The 18,878-nt window shown below is 38.7% G+C and overlaps 1 protein-coding gene across 1 annotated transcript in view; it reads left to right on the forward strand.

Moving 5' to 3' along the window:
- The window catches only part of LOC103031495 (gamma-aminobutyric acid receptor subunit alpha-3), a 237,099-nt gene that overhangs the window by 193,292 nt on the left and 24,929 nt on the right, over nucleotides 1-18,878 (forward strand). The gene's annotated exons all lie outside the window — the stretch shown is intronic.

Genomic DNA, 18,878 nt, shown 5'->3' on the forward strand with positions numbered 1-18,878 from the left:
CAAAGCCGGCTCGGGTCTACACATTTGCCTCTGTTGTTTTTTTTTACCCCATCACTCACCTCCGTCCCACTGCAGGACGCCTTGGACAAACGAGCGCTCCAGGGATGATATTAAAAAAGTTGTGCTGGTAGCAACAGAAAAGTTTTGGGTGTACTGAAGCGCGTGGCAGGCAAATCGCAGAGCGGCCGGCACGCGTCGGGCCGGACAGTGATGGATTCGGATTTGAAAGTGTGCAGGGATCAGTGGACTGACCTGTAATTACTGCAACCGCCGCAGAGGCACCTAATTAATTACAGATTAGCTGGACCCAAACTAGGAGTGAGATGAAGTTGGAGAGGCTGACGGGCTCCTCCGGGGGAGCGGCGGGGATTGAGGAGTCGAGGAGATAAAACCCGAAAGCGGCAGGATATTGGCTCGGGCCGGCAGGATGTTTAAGCCGGCTGGAGTTAAGAGATTATTGCTTATTGAGCTCGAGCTAACTTTGGCAAGGTGTCTTCCTTTGTCAACACTTTTTTTTTTTTTTTTCTCCTACGGCGAGAGCATCAGGTGCGCAGCAGAGTTCATCCTGCCAGCTGCACAGCAGAAGCGTTACTTCCCTCAGTAATGAGCAACTTTCTGCAGACCACTACAGAAAAACCAGAGGAAGAATCTATACACTTGCCAATTGCTATTGACGAAGCGGAGCTAGCCAACATGCGCTGAATGGAAGCAATTGTGGTTTAAGAGCAGGAAAAGTTTCTGATTTGCTGTTGGACGTTTTAAAAGCATTGCGACAATCAGCAGATTTTACTATTGAGTTCGTGTCGAGTCGAGCGGCAGTCTGCCACGGGGAATGCACTCTTATTAACCACCCGTGGTTCTATCGCCAACGGTGGCACTGGTGGTGGAGGAAAGAAGGAAAAAGAGTGGTTTGCACAAAGTACCAGCAATTCCAAGCTGCAAATGTCAAACTCTTTGTCAGTTGTACCTCAGACTACATTAACTACCTGAGAAGATAGAAGATATGTTACGGGGGAGAGGGAGAGCCATCCTACCCACCAAGAGAGAGAGCCAGGCCCATTATTCTTCCAATGAAATGTACCAAACGTGTACCAGGGTACAAGATGTACCATACTTTTGCCATGTCCCACCCAGACTAAGGCTGTATTGACTCAAATCTTATTTTTGCTCAATGTGTCTCAGATCTCTATCTATCTTATGTTTATTCTTTATATATACAGCTCTGGAAAAAAATTAATTCAACCAAATTAAAAACCTCTAGAATATAATCAAGAGGAAGATGGATGATCACAAGTCATCAAACCAAGCTGAATTGTTTGACTTTTTGCACCAGGAGGAAAAAGCATAAAGTTATCCAAAAGCAGTGTGTAAGACTGGTGGAGGAGAACAAAATGCCAAAATGCATGAAAACTGGGATTAAAAACCAGGCTTATTCCACCAAATATTGAATATGAACTTGTTTTCTTAGCATTATTTGAGGTCTGAAAGCTCTGCATCTTTTTTGTTATTTCAGCCATTTCTCATTTTCTGCAAGTAAATGCTCTAAATGACAATACTTTTATTTGGGAGAATATTGTCTGTAGTTTATATTACTTCATTTTACTCAAACATATATAAATAACAACATCAGCTAAACTGATTCAGAAACTGAAGTGAAGTACATTTTTTCCAGAGCTGTATATCATGCAAAACTCACTTTTTGCATGCTTTTAAATTTCCACTTTGGTCTCAACCGCCCCTATAAACAGTCGTGAAAAAAAAAAAAAAAAGTCCATCTGTTTTCTGTGAATCATTCGAAAAAATTTCCTGGTTTTATATGGTATTTTATTTTATTTTATGAGCCTTTTAAATGACTCACTTATTAAAACATCACAATGAGGAAACCTGCATAGAACCATCCTGCCACCAACCTTCTTCACCTGTGCGAGAAACTTGTACACACAGTACACAGTAGGATTAGCCAGTAGACTTTGTCTGATGGAGGGATCTATGGCAGAAAATGGCTGCAAATGTCAAACACTTTGTCAGTTGTACCTCAGATAACATGGACTTGGAGAAAATATATTCAGATTGGTTGTTGGACATCTTATATGCACTCCAACAATCAGCAGCTTTTAAACACAAAAGCTTTATGTGGCAGCTGAAAGTCGGGCGAAATCTAAAGTGCAAATAAAAAGTTCTTACAGAGTTTCGCTGACCTGTGGCTTCGCTAAAACTGACCCTGTCACCACTCCAGACGGCCCACACTCCAGACGAGTTATTTTAAGGTCCGTCCCTCTCTCTCTCTCTCTCTCTCTCTCTCTCTCTTTCTTTCTTTGTGTCTGGAGAACATCAGAAAAGTGTGCTTAAGCCTTTTATTTTTCATCCCGCAGATCAAAATGCATCTTTGAAATGTCAGGCGCTGTGTAAGATCGTTATAGCAGAGAAATGAGCAAGAAAATGTGAATTATTTATAACGAGGCAGCACAGGCGAAGGTAACCTCGGACTAACTGTGTTTGTATTGAACCGGCTCGTTCTTGCAGTAAATAAATACAAACTGTACAGAAAGGTTGAACAGGAGATTAAATAAAACAAATAATATTGCAGAATGCTGGAGAATCTTGCGATTCTGCACAGCTTTTATTGGTGTAACAGTATTTATAATTAGATTTTGAGAACATAAAGGCAGAAATATGTATAATATTGTTGTTGGGATGCTGTTTATGCTGTAAAATTCAGTTTGTTGCTGTTTGTTTTTAGGCAGGAGACTTTCTTGTCATTTTAAATTGAGCTGTGGCATTTTAGGGGCTTGTGGTTGTTGCCTGGTTACACATGAATAAGGCAGACGGTTACCTAAAGTAATTGGGTCGGAGTGGCATTATCAAGAGACTCCTACAGGGCCTCCATGCCAGACACACCGCAAGGTCAGAACTATCTGCTATAACTGTGTTATATAATATTCCTGTATAGTGTAATTGTGCCTTTGTTTCCCTTATTTTTTTATTTCAATTAAAAAAATTACTTTCAATGTCAAAGGTTATTTCTGTTAGCAACAGTGTGTTAATGCACACAATTAATCCTTTTTAGATTTTTTTATGTGTTTTTTTTTGCCAGTTCACCATTTATTACACAGTATGCATTTATTTGTTTTGTCTCATTCCCAAAAGTACTATGAATATTGGAAGTAGTAGCATTTTAACTACGTATTAAATGTGATTAATATGATTATATTAATATGAATATACTTTTATCTTATGTTTATGCTTTACATTTGTAGCTCTGGAAAAAAATTAAGAGACCACTTCAGTTTCTTAATCAGTTTCTCTGATTTTGCTATTTATAAGTATATATTTGAGTAAAATGAAATTTTTTGTTTTATTATATAAACTACAGACACCATTTCTCCCAAATTCCAAATAAAAATATTGTCATTTAGAGCATTTGTTTGCAGAAAATGAGAACTGGCTGAAATAACAAAAAAGATGAAGAGCTTTTAGACCTCAAATAATGCAAAGAAAACAAGTTCATATTCATACAGTTTTAAGAGTTCAGAAATCAATATTTGGTGGAATAACCCTGGTTTTTAATCACAGTTTTCATGCATCTTGGCATGTTCTCCTTCACCAGTCTTGCACACTGCTTTTGGATACCTTTATGCCACTCCTGGTGCAAAAATTCAAGCAGTTCAGTTTGGTTTGATGGCTTGTGATCATCCATCTTCCTCTTGATTATATTCCAGATGTTTTCAATTTGGTAAAATAAAAAAACTCAACATCTTAAAGTGGTCTCTTACTATTTTCCAGAGGTGTATATTATGCAAAACTCACTTTTTGCATGCTTTTATATTTCCACTTGGGTCTCTACTACCCCTATAAACAATCGTAAAGAAATCCATTCATCCATTTTTCTATGAATCAGTTGAAAGAGTTTCCTGGTGTCAGGAATCATATGTTTCTATGATCCGTTTGAATGACTCACTTATTGAGACGTCACAATAAGGAATTAACCAGCAGACTTTGTCTGATGGAGGGATCTATGGCAAGTCAGGTTGGGTCTGTGACAAGGCAGTAGATGAGGGAGATGTAAGTACTTTCAAGTAATTCAATTTATTTTGTGCTTGTATCATAGTTAAGCATAGCTTGTCTGTCTTTTGCTATAGTTTTTTTAATTCTTAGCATATACATGGGGAGTGGCCAGCAACAGCTTATTTGCATAAAAGTGACAGAGCCCTTAAACAGCTCATTCTGAAAGGGACTGAAACTGAAAACAAAAATAGAGCTGGTGAGTATTGTTTATGTGAAAGTGGTTTTGTGTAAAATATACGTAATGAGTTTCTTTGATTTTACCAAATTGAAAACCTCTATAACATAATCAAGAGGAAGATGGATGATCACAAGCCATCAAACCAAGCTAATTCTAACTGCTTGAATTGTTGCACCAGGAGTGGCATAAAGTTATCCAAAAGCAGTGTGTGAGACTGGTGGAGGAGAACATGCCAATATGAATATAAACTGGGATTAAAAACCAGGGTTATTCCACAGACCTATTTTAAAAGGAGGTTTAATATGTTTAATATATTCCTGACTTAGGAGGGAACAAAATATTCTAATAAAGTCAACATCTAATATATTAATTCCAAAAACAGAGTGGTCTGGTGTGTGCATTAGATACAATTTTTAGCATTTACATATTGACAGTATTTTATAAATTAACTAAATGAGCAATATAATATGTTCAAAAACATAGAATTTCACACAGCAATTTACACATTTACATTAACCAAAAAAACAAAATCTTCCAAATGCTTTGTGCAATTACACATTCTCACCAGAGAGGTGATTAAATCACCAAAACTTACGACTTGTCACTTTAAATTCCAACTTTTTAAAAGCTTAGATCGAAAAATATAATTTACCGTGATTACTCACGGTAAATTGTGCAATAGATATATGTTTTTAATCTATCAACAGATCTAATGATCGACATTAGCCTAAGTTTAATAAAATGAAGCTTTTATTTAGAGCAATATGAATAATTTAAGTCACATGTACTTGATGTTACACAAGTATGTGAATGTCAAGTTCCCGCTCTTCCCTTGAAATACTCTTGCTGAGCCCCAGTCTGCCACAGGGATTGCCTACAGTGGTTTTGGTGGAGGGAAGAATAGATTCTGCAAAACTAAAATCAAAAATTCAGGCTAAGGCTAAAAAGAAAATGGATTTTGCAGTTGGATAATAGGCTAAAATGTACTGTACCTGAAAAACACCATGACCTACCTAAAGACACAGTCGTGGGGAGAGGGAGGGTCATCATACACACCAAGGGAAGGCGAGAGAGGGTATTATCCTTTCAGTTATTCTTTGCAATTACCCTGCAGACCTTAATAATGGGGCCAGTGCTTAAGGGCTGCACCATTAAGTAACCTGAGTGTTCTTAAAGGCTTTCTAGTTTTAGATCTTTGTGCAAGATCTAAGTCTTAATTAATGACTGTTGTGTCATGGGACAGGAGCTAGTACTGTGTCCTATAACATATCCATATCCCAAAGTAAAGAATTCTGCACTAACCTGTGGGATATTCTTTTTTTTTTTAAGATTTATTTTTAATTTTCTCTCATGGCAATTTTTCTCCCAAATTAGCTAGGCTGATTGTCTCACCCATTCAGCTCCTACTCAGCTGTACATCCTCTATCAATAGTGATGCCACAACCCAAGGAAGGTGATGTAACATTGTGGCGAGTCGCCAGCGCTCTCGGAGGAAAGCAAAGCGACTCAGTTTCAATACATCAGCTCACAGATGCCTAGTGCTGATTGACATCACCCTAGGAGTGATGAGTGGAAAGAGTGCCATCTACCCACCTGGATAGAGCAAGGCCAATTGTGCTCTCTCAGGGCTCCGGCAGCTGATGGCAAGCTGCATGACTGGGATTCAAACCAATGATCTCCCGACCATAGTGGCAGTAGATCATTCTCTGTCTATACCTGTGGGATATACTTGTGGTGCCTCCTGCATTGAATATAGAAAGTGGTTTCTTCCAAAGTCTTGCTTTGTTTGTCTGTTTTCATGGACTATTCTAGCCAGATGCCGCCGGGTCATGATCATTACATTTTAAATCTTAAAATGTTTTAATAAATTTTAAACTTTTAATATCTAACCACCTTCAGACAGCCTGTAACTGTTTTAGTTGAGTTTTTCTTTTACCTTGTTATTAATTTAAATTATTTTGTTCTTTTATTTATCTAATTTTATGTTTTACCTTTTAGCCCTTTTATTTTATTTATTTTATTCATTTCATTTAATTGATTTCTTCCTTTTATTTTTTTTATGTTTTTTTTTTTATTATTATTTATTTTAATTCCATTATTTACTTTTCGATAAACTTTTGTGGTTATTTTAGTCCTTTATTTCTTTAACTGTGTTTATATGTTTTTATTCTACATATTTATCTCTTTGTTTTATTGCTCTACATTTTAGCCTGTTTGCATATGCTTTTATTTTGAATTATTTTATTTTTTTCTTAATTAAATCTTACATTGTTTGCTTGTTTTTATCATTTAAACTTAATTTTCAATCCCTTTAATTTGATGTAAACTCGGCTTCATTGAAAATGAGGGTTACCCTCAATGTATTTACCGAGTGGAAATAAAGTTTGATGGATTGATTGATTGATTGATTGATTACCACCCACTCTGCTGTCCACTGTGGGTCATTGGTAATTCCTTCTATTACATACGTCCTTTACGCATGTAACATTGTGGATAAAGGAATGTTATGGAATAAATTGGAAAGTTCCCATTTATCAGGCATCAATCAAACTTTAATTCAATTTAATTCAGTTTAATTCAATGACAATTACAGTGGCCTTGCCATGAGCATGCTGGCCGACCAGTGTTTGACCTTACTCACAAGATATCACCTCACAACATATACAAGCGTGCACGTTCTGAAGGTGTCCTCTGATGAATAACACTTGACCATGACCGCTCTACAGACTCTACTACTGACGTTTCCTGACTTTTAGCACGTCAGTTAAATAATATATTAATAATATATGAATATATGATATGAATATATGATATATGAATATATGAATATTGTTGGTTGGTTATTCCTTCTATTACATACTTTCTTTACACCTGTGACATTGTGGATCAAGGAATATTATGGAATAAATTGGAAAGTTCATATTTATCAGGCACCAATCAAACTTTAATTCAGTTCTATTCGGTTTAATTCAATGATAATAACATTCGCCTTGCCATGAGCATGCTGGCCGACCAGTACTTGACCTCACTCACACACAAGATATCACCTCACAACTTATACAAGCGTGGACGTTCTCAAAGTGTCCTCTGAGCTACAACACTTGACCATGACCGCTCTACAGACTCTACTACTGACATTTCCTGACTTTTAGCACGTCAGTTTAATAATATATGAATATAATCAATAGTGACACTGCTACCGCTGCGTTATCCATTACATGTAATGAAGAGAAGATGAAGAGGAGTCACGTGTCGTAGATCTCACCTCACCTTTTAGCATATCAGCGTGTTCTCGACAGGCGCGGACACGTGACTAATCAAGGAATTGCACTCTGGGTATGAATCTCATCATTAAGCCGGTTACTAGGTTTCGTGTGAGGATGCCCGGCGACGAGGTCTCAGTCACTCAGCTCTCTCTCTCTCTCTCTCTTTCTCTTTTAATTTGCTCCTCTAAGACCTTGGCGGAGCGTCAACACTTGGGAGTATGTCATTTGTGTATTTGTGTGTGTGTGCGCTCATGTGTTTGTGTGTGTTTGTGTGTGTGTGTAGTCTAATCAACGTTCCAGAGCCCAGCATTGTGTGCAGTAGTACAAACACATGGCCGAGGGGGTCTTGCTATGGCTGAGGCTGATATGAAGTGTGGCAGGATGCTGTCCTGACTGTGTTGCCCATGGAAAAGCTCTAGTCATTCCTGTCTTGCAGAGGCAGCTTGTGCAGAGAAGATCCAGGACAAGACACGAAAGAAAAAAGAAAGAAAAAAAAAAGAACGAAAGAAAGCACGCTAGCATGTTTTGTTGATGCGTCTAGATAACTACTCTCCAGTCGGTAGGAAGTGTTCTTTCCTAAAGGTTAGATGATTCATCCTCATGCTCAATGTGGAGAAGTGCAATCAGGAGCCACTAAAAGCCTTGAAGACCTGGCACCAACTGCACCAGATCAGAGACTGTAAAAAAGATGGACGCCGTGTCGCCGTTACCATTCATTCAATGAAAATGAAGCCAAAATCTTGCGCCATGTTGGCGATCCTGAAACCAGAGTCTGAGCAGTAGAGACCAGAGGAGGTTACACTAGCTGTTGCATTTAAATAATGGAGGTAGAATTACAGTATATTGGAAAAAAACGTGATTGAAAGTTGTCTGTTTTGGCATTGAAACCTATGGGGATGGGTGGGGTTACACAGCTTTCTGCAACCCAACAGCAGGGGGCGCCCGACCTGTGGTGGCTTCACTTTTGAGAGACGATGCTCTGTCCAGCTATACACAGTCTATGCAACAGATGAACATACAGCTAGAGCTGCAACGATTAGTCGATATAATCGACAATATTGATTATTTAAATTTGTCGACTACAAATTCCATTGTCGACTAATCGTTCATTTGTAACAGTACTGCATTACACAAAGTGATGGGGACAAAAGCGCAATGGGAGACTGTGTCTCCAAATGTACCCAAACACAACAGATTACATATTAAATCACTAAATATCAGTAATTTTCATGTTTAGATGACATTCAGATATTTAAATGCCATTTAAACCTCATGTTCTGCTGTTTCTATCGTTTTATATAAATAAAAATAATAAATAATAATCGTCTGATTAGTCAACTACCAAAATAATCATTAGTTGCGGCCCTACTGTATTATTATATACAGCAGGTCTAATTGTAGCCTAGCTTAAATGTATACTGCCTCTTACTCTATGCTCAAGTTTACAAGCTGCTAAAATTTATTAGATTGCTTCTAGGCGTGTCACAAAACTATTTTTGTTTATTTTAAGTTATTTTAAGTTATTTTACGTCACTAATAAAATGTGACATAAATATAATCCAGTGCCCTTTAGAATCCGGTGCGCCTTATGTATGAAATTTAGTCAGGCTGTAAGGAGCAGTAAAGAGCTAAGAGCTAGATCATTTGCCATTCAGAGGCAATTATATTGGACTGTAGCCTGCTGCTAACCCCAGCTAGCACTGCTGGAGCAGCATTAGCATTAGCCGCTAACTGCACTAAGTGCTAAAAGCTAGCTCTTTCGCCTTTAAACCAAGCCACGTTTGACAAAACACTAGCTAATATCACCCTGGCTTATTTAAATACTAAGAGTTCCTCAGTGTAGCGCTGTCAGTTGGCATTTACTGTTAGCTGCTAATGTTAATGCTGCTCCACCCAGCCTTAGTGGAAATCTGGAAATCTATGCTTACTGTAAGCAAACAGAAGTGCTTTACTCACACATATAAAAAGAGTTTTCAGGAGAGAAATCTGATCTGTGTGGATTAACATTGAGAGCTCGCTTGACTTTTTAAGAATTACAGTGTTGTTTACTTAGCTTAGCTTTACTTAAGTAAGTTATGCCACCACCACCAACACCACCAAGCATTGAGACCTGCTGAATTAGAAGGAAAACATGGCGACACCCCTGTTCCTTACTAGTGTCGCATAATGCACGTTATAATTCAGTGCACCTAATGTATGAAAATAGACTAGAAAACAGACATTCATTGATAGTGCATGTATAGTGCGTGTATGGTGAGAATATGGTGAGTCTTACTGCCTACTGGATCTGGTTTACTAATCTGGGATATTTTGCTACAGGGTCATTCCAAATCACAGTAAGTGCCTCTGCTCAAGTGCACTAATTAGGTGTCATGAGAGCAGTCAGTTTTGCCATTAATATATTCATAAAAAGAACATTTTTTATTCATTTAGCCACCGTCAATCTCCTAAAATACACAATTGCTGCATATATGGAGTTTGGTCTCTGCCTTTAACAATCCGTGCAATATTTGAAAATAGAGTATTAGCCTATAAAGCACATACTGTTAATTAAAAGAAGTATTAAAACCCTTTATATGGTATCTAAATAACACTACTTTTGTCCTGCAGGAAGATTCAGGTTGCAACCACGGTAAAAAAGAAAGATACAATAAATGACTAGAACACGACTAATATGATATAATTAAATAAATGTGTAGATGATGATGAGATGTTGGTAATCATTCCTGATTGGCTGCAGATTGTTTAAAACCATCAATCTATGCTGTCTAACTGTATTTTGTTCTTCTCTTACTTTACATACTACTAGTTTTGATGCACCACTAAACCCTAAAGAGCCACTAAACCCTAAACCATGTTTTGTTTTTCTTCCATTAATAGTTGAAATATGTTCCTTTAAAGTAATAAAACATACCAGTCCTGTTTATTTTTTTGTAAACATTTCCTAACCTTTAAAAAATGCTTTTACTGTGTTAATTTTTCCTCTCTGGACCTTTTCCCCCTCTAAGGTTCAACTGTGCTATAGGGGAGGATGATGTGTTTGGGTACTTTGGTACTCAGACACATCACAATATGCAAATCAGTCAATCAGTAATACCTATCAGAGGCACACTTCTGCTGCTGAAGCTCAGCCAATCAGCTCTCCCTTCTGCCACGCCCCTAAACCCATACATCACCCAGTGCCCCTCCCAAACTACTTTTTCGAATTAGAGCCGATCAGCAACAATCAGTGGGGTTTAGTGCCCCTTTAAATCTCCTTGTTGCAACTGATGTTCTGCACAATACTAGTCTAAAACTAGCTACAATCAATGACATACTGTTTAGAATAGACTTAGACTTAGACTTAGACACCCTAGCATACCCTAGTCTACAACTTACATTCAGCTGCTGCAATTGGCTGCTGATAAGGGGGTTTGGTTAAGAGAGAGAGAGAGAGTAGTCAAAACAGGGTGGGCAAGCTTCCAAGCTTGATGCCATAAAGATCCTTATAATAGCAATAACGCCTCTCCGGAGACCTTGCTTAACTTCAAGGGCATAATCAGAACGAACTGGGAGCAGCTTGCGTAAAGGTGATGAATAATGCATGACTTAAGAGTTTCATAAGCTTTATTAATAATAGGCGATTAGCAATTTTTGCTTCATAAATTCCACAAAAGTCCCTGACAGACGTGCCTCGAGGAACTGCTTGTGTGTTAGGCGCGATGGTCTTTTAATCCATGCAGTAGCTGCAGCAGGCAATAAAATACAGTATCTATATTATATATATATATATATATATATATATATATAGCTCTGGAAAAAATTAAGAAACCACTTCAGTCTTTGAGTCAGTTTCTCTGATTTTGCTATTTATAAGTACATGTTTGAGTAAAATGAACTTTGTTGTTTTATTCTATAAACCACGGACAACATTTCTCCCAAATTCCAAATAGAAATATTGTCATTTAGAGCATTTACTTGCTGAAATAACAAAAAAGATGCAGAGCTTTCAGATCTCAAATAATGCAAAGAAAACGCAAACTTTGTATTCATAAAGTTTTTAAGAGATCAAAAATCAATATTTGGTGGAGTAAATCTGTTTTTTAATCACAGTTTTTATGCATCTTGGCATGTTCTCCTCCACCAGTCTTACGCACTGCTTTTGGATAACTTTATGCTGCTCCTGGTGCACAAATTCAAGCAGTTCAGATTAGTTTGAATGCTTGTGATCATCCATCTTCCTCTTGATTATATTCCAGAGGTTTTCAATTTGGTAAAATCAAGGAACAACATCATTATTAAGTATATATATAAGCTATGTGTGAGTATTGCACAGCATTGCATTGGCAGCAGAGCAGCTTAAGGTCTGGGTATTGAGGTATTCTTCATCCTTAAGGCTGAAAATGTTCATATATCATATCGAGAGCGGGCAAAGTCCATCATCGTGTATCCCCAGGTCCTCAGCTGTTTCTCAGCAAGCCAACAGCCAGTGTAGATGGGCTGCAAGACTCCAATCTGGAGGTCCTAATGAGGTGCAGAGCGCAGGCTTATTAGTATTCTGCAGGGCTCGTTCCAGCGATGTCTGCGGATGTGATGAAGCAGCGCGTCGACTGCAAGCCGCAGGCTGGTCACTGTGGGTAATAGAGCGGCCGGCCGGCCGGCCGGCTGGGATGGGCTGCGGTGGGGTGTGGAGGGGGTTGAGGGATGTGTGGATGTGTGGATGGGTATGTGGGAGGTGTTAAACAGAGTGTTCTTTCAGCTGCCCTCAGGTCATGTACATTGCATCCCCCAAACCTGGCTCGGCTGAGCACTAACTCTGGGGATTTTTTCTTTCTTTTTATTTTTTTTTACCCCGACATCCTCTACCCCATCCTCTCTCTACTATTTCCAGCCATAAGACATCCAAGATTGCTCCCTCATGGGAAAAAAAATAAAGAAGAGTAATGTCTGCATCCTCTTTGAAATTGTCAAAATATTGACGGATTGAAGAAGAAATTACTACTCGTTTCCAGAAGTGGAAAGTAACTAATTACATTACTCACATTACTGTAATTGAGGAGATTTTATGAGTAATTTGTAGTAGTTTTTAAATTACATTTTGATAACAAATATTTTGATTCGCTTCTTTGGAAAATTCCCCATTACTAAGTAAAAAATAAAATGCTAAAAACAAAAAATTGTTTGAATAAAAAAAAATTGACTTTTGTTCTCCATGGCAGCGCAGCTGAACTTCTCCATGCAGTGTTTATAACGGTTAGCGGGAGAGACGCTGTGTGAATCATCTCTGTAGCCTGGCGACTGTGTGCGCGGCTCGGGGGAACCGGTGTTCTGTCGAGTTATGCTACCCATCGATATGTGCTTCTTTACGACACAACCAACAGTTTTTTTTTATGTTTTCATGTTTTTTTTTATGATAATTCCTTATGTTTTTATTGGGAACAGTTAATAATCTGCTTGAATGTTAAAAAAAGAAAACCATGTATATAGCAGTTGAAGCAAAGAAAAAGTAAAAAAATAATAATGAACTGTAAAACTATAAAAATATGTTTTATAGTCACCATAACAGGTCTTTTAACAGTAAAGAAAAAAAAAAGAATGATAGAAACCTATGCCACGTGCTCTTGAAAATGTTTTATGGGTTGGTCTAAACAAATACTGCCTGAAAGGTCCAAATTATTTAATTTATGATTTGTACTTTTTTACATCAAATAAATAAAAGTAACTATGTAACTTTTACTAAAAGTACATTTTAAATTGAGTACTTTTACTCGAGTAGATTTTTTGATGGGTACTTTTACTTTTACTTGAGTAGAATTTTAGCAAAGTGAAGTTACTTTTACTTAATTACAATTTTTCAGTACTTTTTCCACCTCTGCTCGTTTCTCTGCTCTTAAAGCGAAAAAGCAAAGCAAAAAAAATCTCATGCTTACATTCATAGAGCCGTGCAGCAGCTCCCAAGCGCCACTTGGAAGTTGATATTTAATTAATCACTCATGCCCTGGACGACTGCCAGCTTCTCCAATCCTCCGACGACGAGCCTGACCCTGTATTTCATGTGGTTAATCCTGTTTTATAATTTTCTTGGCAGCCCGAGTGTAATGTGTGATTTATGATTTGGGAACACATTGCAAACAATAGCCCGCCGTCTGTGCCGGCACAATAGCATCCCGAGTGACATCCGTTCTTGCCTTCTTTCTCGCTAATGTCGTCGCCCGTATTTTTTCCTCGTCCTCGGCCTGATGGAGATAAAACTTGATGAAAAGTTTAATGAGAAGCCTCGCCGCCGTTCCTTGCTTAGCATTCCACCTCGCTCATCGCCCGTAAACTGAAATTTAATTGTTTACGACTGGATTTTATGGTAACAGACAAGGCATAACGAACGTCCTTCCAGCTATTAGCCGCTCGGAGCGAGCCGCATGCGAGCGGCTGCGTGTTCCTGCTAATATAACTAAGCTGTTTTATTTATCCACCGGTTGCAGCATATTTGTTTGATCTCAGCAGCACACCAACACGAAACAGACAGATCTCACCGCATTAATTCAGACGTCTTACTTCAGTCGCAGCGAGGAGGTGAAGTCGGCTCGCTGGCACAATGCAGAGCGATGCTGTCTGATGCTGTCTGTGTTTTAGTCTTCTGCCAAAGAGGCAGGTGGTACCAGACCAAGTGGAAGGATTGCTTATATCTGCTTTAATGGGCTCCTATTCTGGACCGTTCTCTCATTTCTCTCCCGAAACTCCATTCTCGGGAACGGGAAGGCGGCGAGGCCGCTGCACAATGACCTATGAAAAAATCCGATTTCACACTGCAATTGATTTATCTCCTCCTCCTCCTCCTTCTCCTCCTCCTTCTTCTTCTTCTTTTATTGTAATACAAATCAACGTTGCTGCGAGGAGCCTGCGAGTGTGAAAGTGTGGACTTTCACTTGGATGTGATGGACAGTGCAGCCTGAAGGACAAGTCTGTTTTCCTACTGTTCGCTTTTTAAGTTTTTGTTTCATTGTACTTATGAGACTTAATATTTTCAATAAATGAAAGTAGTTCTGTCCCACTAAACCAGGGATGTCCAAACTATGGCCCGTTTCCTGTTTTGGAGCGGCCCGCAAGGTATTTTAGAAAAAGAATGAAAGTTGGCCCGCTGTTAAGCAGGTTTTTATAATGTGAGATTCAAAGTTTGAACGCTAGGTGTCAAAAACTAAAAGTCTAAAAGCGGAGAGTGTGTGCATTTCTAGCGCAGAAAAACGGGCAAAAGAGTCTAAAAGTGGAGAGGATGCGCATTTCTAGCGCAGAAACTGGTGCAAAGAGTCTAAAATCGTAGAGAGTGCGCATTTTTAGCGCAGAAAAACAGGCCAAAGAGTCTAAAAGCGGAGAGGGTGCGCATTTCTAGTGCAGAAAAACGGGCAAAAGAGTTTAAAAGTGGAGAGGATGCGCATTTCTAGCACAGAAACTGGTGCAAAGAGTCTAAAAGCGGAGAGGGTGCGCATTTCTAGCGCAGAAAAACGGGCCAAAGTGTCTAAAAGCGGAGAGGGTGCGCATTTCTAGCGCAGAAACTGGTGCAAAGAGTCTAAAATCGTAGAGAGTGCGCATTTTTAGCGCAGAAAACAGGCCAAAGAGTCTAAAAGCGGAGAGGGTGCGCATTTCTAGTGCAGAAAAACGGGGCAAAGAGTCTAAAAGTTGCCGTAATTAAGGAGTTTAATATTAAGAGACATCATGAAATTAAACATCAATTTGAAAAATCGTACTTTACACAACACTGTCAAAGATAAAGATAGTGAGTCAAGTAAAATGGTGTGTAAATGAAATAATCAGGAAAAATGTGTTATTTAAAGTGGTATATTTCATTATTTTTTTTATTACAGAGTCTGTGGCCTGTGACTTCAAATATATTTCTCCTTCTGGCCCCCAACAAAAAAAGTTTGGACACCCCTGCACTTACTGATCTACAGGGGTTTTATTGTTCCTAACTCAAAAAATATAAAGTCCTGAGAGTCATGAAAGTATCATCCTATTTAGCACATCTTCAATATCTTCAACTAAAATGAATCTAGACAACAGCCAATCCTCAGAGTCCATTCCTATAGGTGTGCCATGCTTACGCCCCTGCCCATTAAACACACACACATGCATGCTGCATAGCGCAAACACAAATTTTCGAACAAAAAAAAAAAAACATTGCTGTTCCCTTAAATAAGCTACTGGTTTACCTTCACAGCATGAACGCATAGGTTCCTCAGTTTCCTCTGTTGAGATGCACAAAAGTGCTGCGCTGTTAAGATACGAACGTGCCAAAGTCAGAGCGCATTTGAACGCTAAAGGAATTGACACCTGGCACACTGATTTATTTCATTACACTACATTACATTTGGCAGACGCTTTTGTCCAAAGTGACTCACAATAGCGAAGTAAAAAAGTAATAGAATTTAAAGGTAAAAACATCTTTAGATAGGGCTTAAAGGATGTCAAAGGGAAATAATAGGATAGAGGAGTGAAGGAGGGGAAGAAGGAAAAGAGGTTAGAAGTAGTTAGTTAGTTAGAGGTGTTAGGAGAGTAAGTGCTCTTTGAAGAGCTCTGTCTTCAGGAGTTTATTAAAGATAGTGAGAGATTCTCCTGATCTGGTAGTGGAAGGTAGTTTGTTCCATCATTGGGGAAGAACTCTGTATGAGAACAGTCTGGATTGCTTTGTGTGGATTGTGTTTGTTAAAGCGAGGCGACGTTCATTGGAGGAGCGCAGCACCCTTGAGGTAGTGTAAGCCTTCAGGAGTGATCAGTGCAGGTAGGAAGGAGCTGTTCTGTCATCACCTTGTAGGTGATTGTAAGAGCTTTGAATTTGATGCAAGCATCAACTGGTAGCCAATGGAGCTCAATGAGCAGCGGGGTGACATGAGCCTGTTTTGGCTGGTTGAAGACCAGACGTGCTGCTGCATTCTGGAGTGGGGTTTTACCACACAGGCCGGGAGGTCTGTAGTCGAGGAGTGAGATGACCACTGCTTGTACCAGGAGTTGGGTCGAGCAACTGAGGCCACATGGTGCGTGAACTTATTTCACGTTACGTTTAAAACACACCCATACTAATTAAGACACTAAGTACATGATTTTGCACGTTTCGAGCCACACAAGGCGTATTTTTTGCACTGCCACGATACCAAAGACACAACGACACACCCTAAATTAAGCTGTGCAATGTGCAGTTGACTGATGTGCTATACATTGCTTAGATAGGGCTCATTGTGTCAATCATAGCTCAGTGGAAATGTATGAGAAGATTTGAGGCCTGTCTGCATGTTTTTTTTTTTCAGGCTGAGATTCTGAGATTCATTCATAAAACAGCTATTTATCATCATCTTGCTTTTTTTACTGTAAATCTTGAAGCACTTCAGATGCACAACGTTCTCAATGCCCAGCAGCATCATGTAGCTTCAACTTCTGTAACATATCTGCTGTGATATTGTTCTCCCAAAGCTCCTTCTTCTTTCTATACTGTCCTCACAGTTGTCATGACAGATGGTCGGGGACCGGCGGTGCACCAGCGCAGCACCGGCACTTTATCAATACTCAGATTATCCTGTATTATTTCCTCAAGTTCCCATACGGTCGTAGGGGACAGCTGCATGCAGTGGTCCACACCAAGCTCAAAATGGCAACAGAACAAATATCAGCATGACAGCGGAGACTCCCGAGGTTACGCTGTGCTGCCAAGGCCGGCTTACACACGATGTGTCATTTGAAATAAATCCAAAATTGCTGAGTCAGAGCACATGGGCACCATGGTCTGAGTCAGTGGGCATCAGTCTGTGTTACAGGACCCAAGGACACAGTGTCATGATCTAGAGGTCGTTTGAGGAAGAGGCAGCGTCCGCGTCCCAGCAGATACTGTACCATTACTGTCTGAGTCAGTGTGTGTTAAAACTGACACACATACCGGTCCATGCCGTCACCTCTAGAGAGGTCAGCTCGGAGTCAGCTAAAATGTAAAATGTTATGTAAAATAAGTAAATTCACTTTGTTACATGCGTGTGATTAATGCCCTTATCTGTCAGGTGTTGCAATTAAATTTCTATTTAATAAAAGTGATGGCTCATGCTATTTAAATCAACAGATTTTAACATTTTTATCACCATCATAAAAGTGCCTTTGATTTTCATGTACAAGTTGTCTGAACATTGCATGATTAATAGAACTAAAGATAACTAAACTAAAATTAAAGTAATGTTTTTGGTGTAAAGATTTTGTCAGAAACCTAAAACATGTTGTGGAAACAGTAATTTGATCCTTTGGTTTAGAGAATTTTTGGTCTATCCCCATTTAAGCAGGTGGAAGTCTTACTAGTGCATCTTAAAAAAATAGAATATAATTGAGAAGATACTTTATTTCAGTAATTTAAATGTTCAGTAATTCAAAATGTGAAACTCATATATTATATAGATGTATTACACACAGAGTGATCTATTTTAAGAGTTTATTTATTTTATTGTTAATGATAAAATACGGTTTACAGCCAATAAAAACCCAAAAATCAGTGTCTCAGAAGCTTAGAATATTATAAAATAAGACCAATTGGTACTTTTGGCAGTGTGGGCAGTGTGCCAAATCCTGCTGGAAAATGAAATCCACATCTCCATAAAAGTTTTCAGCACAGAGAAGATGACATGGCTCTCTAAACCATCACTGATCATCAGTAAATTCTGCATTTCATTTGGAAATAAAGGGAGCAGAGTCTGGAGGAAGAGTGGAGAGACACACAGTCCAAACTGCTTGAGGTCTAGTGTGAAGTTTCCACCAATCAGTGATGGTTTGGAGAGACATGTCTGTCATCTGCTGGTGTTGATCCACTGTGTTCTATCAAGTCCAAAGTCAGTGCAGTGTTTTCCTGGAAAATCTTACAATTTATGGAGGTGCCGATTTCATTTTCCAGCAAGACTTGGCACACTGTCCACACTGCCAAAAGTACCAATTGGTTTTATATATTATTTTAATTTTCTGAGACACTGATGTTTGGCTTTTCATGATCTATAAGCCATAATCATCAACAATAAAAGAAGTAAACGTTTAAAATAGATCACTCTGTGTGTAATACATCTATATAGAATATATGAGATTCAAATTTTAAACTGAATTACTGAAATAAAGTTTTAAACTTTTGTTTGTTTGAGATGCACTAGTATATAGTGATCTTGTATGAGTGGATATACAGTAACTGCCCAGTGGAATTGCTGAAATGGCCACTGCATGAATTGGCTTGCTTAAAAATATTCTGAAATGTAATTCCTGCACTATTTAAGGTGGAATGGAGAGTTAGAATTAGAAGCTAACTTCAGTCTTGTTTTGGCTGCTAACTGGTAATGTCACTACTAATGTATCAGTTAAATACAGTCATAAATGGACAATGTCTAGGG

Source organism: Astyanax mexicanus, chromosome 17 (assembly GCF_023375975.1).
Source record: "Astyanax mexicanus isolate ESR-SI-001 chromosome 17, AstMex3_surface, whole genome shotgun sequence".
In the NCBI taxonomy this organism is placed as follows: Eukaryota; Metazoa; Chordata; class Actinopteri; order Characiformes; family Acestrorhamphidae; genus Astyanax; species Astyanax mexicanus.